Source organism: Psammomys obesus, unplaced genomic scaffold, assembly GCF_907164565.1.
Source record: "Psammomys obesus unplaced genomic scaffold, mPsaObe1.curated_primary_1811, whole genome shotgun sequence".
Taxonomy (NCBI): Eukaryota; Metazoa; Chordata; class Mammalia; order Rodentia; family Muridae; genus Psammomys; species Psammomys obesus.
This window is the reverse complement of record NW_026591086.1, coordinates 1,782,083-1,785,569: the sequence shown is the minus strand read 5'-3', so window position 1 is coordinate 1,785,569 and position 3,487 is coordinate 1,782,083. Positions and strand designations below refer to the sequence as shown.

Here is a 3,487-nt window from a genome sequence, read left to right as displayed (position 1 = left end):
ACACACACACACACACACACACACACACACACACACACACACACACATTGCTGCTCCTGGAGGACCTATTTTCCCTGTCGTCCAGGACAAGGCAATACTGTGACACACCCCTGTGGTCTTTCATCTCTCATCTGCCTTTTCTGGAAATTTCAAGTTCTGTAAGTTTGGGGATGGTAGAGTGTTCATTTCTGTTCCAGAATGTTCCTGGTGCCTAGCACAGGGGTGGAGTGTGAAAGATGCTGTGTAGGTGAACAGGCTCATGAATGTTATGTGTTCTTATCACCTGTGTCTATTTTCCTGTTAAAGAAGGCAGGGAGGACTCTCTGTCTCCATTCCAGAGACATCCTCATCTTTTCATGAAGTGCCAGCCTCATCCCTGACACTCTGATGGTGAAGGTCAGAGTGAACAGATTTGGCCTTATGGGGCATCTGGTTACCAGGGCTTCCTTCAGTTGTAGATAAGTGGACATTGTTGCCTTCACTGACCCCTTCACTGACCTCTACATGGTCTACATGGTTCAGTATGACTCTACCCATGGCAAGTTCCATGACACAGTCAAGGCTGAGAAAGGGAAACTTGTCATCAATAGAAAGGTTGTCTCTATCTTCCAGGAGCAAGATCCTGCCAGCATCCAATAGGGTGGTGCTGGTGCCAAGTATGGCGTGGAGTCTGGCATCTTCACCACTGTGGAGAAGGCCGGGAATGGATGCCCCATGTTTGCAATGGATGTGAACCACAAGAAGTACGACAACTCACTTAAGATTGTGAACAATGCACCACCACCTGCTTAGCCCCCCTGGCCAAGGCCACCCGCAACAACTTTGACATTGTGGAAGGATTCATGACCACAGTCCATGCCATCACTGCCACCAGAGGACCCCTCTGGAAAGCTGTGACACGATGACCCTGGGGCTGCCCAGAATGTCATCCCTACATCCGCTGATGTTGCTAAGGCTGTGGCAAGGTCATCCCAGAGCTGAAAAAGAAGCTCACTGCCATGGACTTCTGTGTTCCTACCCCCAATGTGTCTGTTGTGGATCTGACATGCCACCTGGAAAAAGCTTCCAAATATGATGACATCAAGAATGGGGAGAGGCAGGCAGTGAAGAACCCTCTAAAGGGTATGCTGGGATACACTGAGGACTAGGTTGCCTCCTGCAAGTTTAAATGTGACTCCCACCTTTCCACCCTTGAAGCTGGGCTCGCATTGCTCTCAATGACAACTTTGTAAAACTTAATTCCTGGTATGACAATGAATATGGCTGCCGCAACAGGGCACTGGACCTCATAGCCTACATGGTCTCTAAGGAGTAAGAAGCCCTAGACTACCCACCCTGGCAAGAACATGAGAGGAAGTGAGAGGTCCTCAATGGCTGAGGAGTCCCTGTCCCAACTTAGCCTTTAACACTGAGCTCCTTCTTCACAAACCCCCAGAAGGAGGGGAGGAGATCGGAGAGCTCTACTCTCTTGAATACCATCAAAACATAGCCTCCACCCACTTCCCCTCAAAAGGCATGGAGGGAGATGTATGGACTCACTGATGCAAGCATGTTCTGGAAGGGCATTTACTGATGATGAGGTGGGCAGAGGGCAAACCGAGCCTTTTGTCTTTTATACTAGGGATGAAGCAGGGTGAGAAGAGAGGTCCATGGAAGCAGCAGACATTTCCCTGGCTAACTTCTCCACCTCTGCTGTGGAATGGAAGCTGGCTGCCCCCACCTCTAAACTGACCGTAGCAAGCCAGGGACAGATGTCTCCCTTCTTCTCAGTGGTCCTTTATGACCTCTCCTCTTTTCTAAGGACTAAAAGGGGGTATGGATTATATTGTCTCCATCTTCAGGGGATCAGGAAGGGGTAAACTGCAAACACAGCCATAGATGGAGAGGCTAAGGCTAGAGACTTGCATCCTCTCCAGTGCTTCTGCTCTTAGCCTGGCACAGCCTGCCCGGGGCACCTCACTGTGCCCTCCAGCTCCAAGTGTGCAGCCATCTGGGTCCCTGCCCAGACTGACTTGTCCCTCTCATGTATTTCTTCTTCCCTGGCCTTACGCTCATATCAGGCAAGAGTGCTGAGTGGTTCTGCTCTGTAGTTAAAAGTTGGGAAAACACAACCGGCTCCCTGTTCATCCTGGCTCGGGCTGCGGAGCTCAGAGCTCTTTGCACCTGGCTTCTGGAACCCTGTGAGCTGAAGCAGCCTGAGGAAGGAAACACAGGGCCAGCACATTTCCGGGGTCTGACATCATCTCTCATGGGCCAGTACTTTCGCCTGAGGGAAGGAGACTTGAGGTAGTCTCTGGCTCAGAAACACCGCCACCAACTAGGCCTGAGTCACTCTCTCCATGAGCCTGTGTGGGAAACTTCTTTGGGCTGAAGTGTAGGGCAAGGCCAAGGTTTTTAGAAAAGAAATAGGGGTGTAGGAAGGGAGAGACTACTAAAGACAAAGTAGGGTCCCCAGGTCCATGGAAAGCTGAATTTAGACCAACTGAGGGCCCAACGCCAGACAGCCTAACTCTGATGTGAAGAAGACCGCACAGTGTGCAAACTCTAGGCCCAGTCCGTGTGCCACCACAGAGCTTGTTTCCCAAGGCAGGCAAGGGAAGAAAGGTGTCTGCCCAGGGAGCTGAAGGGGCTGAGCTGCTTCTCTCCACGTGTGTGGGCAGGCAGCGTAACGTCCACAGCTGAGGAGAAGAACTGGCCACAGGGAGGAAGAATGAGATGAAGTTCCCTCCTTCTCCCTGGCCCCTCTCTGAAGGGGACATCTACTCTTCGTCCTCTGTCTGCTATCATGCCTAGAACCCCTGGAGCCTTTTGTCCCCCAACACTGGTTTTCTAGACCCTTCTAGAACATTCCTTTTTCAAAAAAAAGGGGGGGGGACTCTTTACCTTAATAGATCTAACTGGGGAATGTCAGAGTGTGGATATGTACCACAGGCCCAACCTTAACAACAATGGCTGCGAATGGAACAACACCAACTAACCCACTGGTTTCAAGCATTTAGATTTTTCACTTGGAACCTTTGATTTTTACTTTTATTTTATTTTTTTAGATGTGGAATTTTTTTTTTTTTTTAATGAAGCCAAGTGCCCCTGTCCCAAAAGTAACAAATCATTCACATTCCTAACATACATAGTGAATTGCCATTTGTGTTTTGGCACTTTTTTTTTTCATATGTTCCTATAATGAATACTGCTTTTAAAAGCATGCTACAGACTGGAGAGATGGCTCCATCTTTAAGAGCTCATAGTGTTTTTCCAGGAGACCTGAGTTCCATTCTTAGTACTCACATCAGGCAGCTCACAACTGCCTATAACTTCAGCTCCAGGAGAATCTAATGCCTCTGGGCCCTGTGGGCACCTGCACTCATGTGCACACAGACTCCCTCATCCCCCTGCACACCCATAATTAAAAATTAAAATCTTTAAAAGTGTGATATGGTTTGGAGAAATGACTCAGCAGTTCAGAGGGCTTCCTGCTCTTCCAGAGGAC

General features: G+C 49.2%; 1 pseudogene; it reads left to right on the top strand.

Moving 5' to 3' along the window:
* Nucleotides 1-387: 387 nt before the first annotated feature.
* On the top strand, nucleotides 388-1,315 carry LOC129678945 (glyceraldehyde-3-phosphate dehydrogenase-like; annotated as a pseudogene).
* The last annotated feature ends 2,172 nt before the right edge of the window (nucleotides 1,316-3,487 follow it).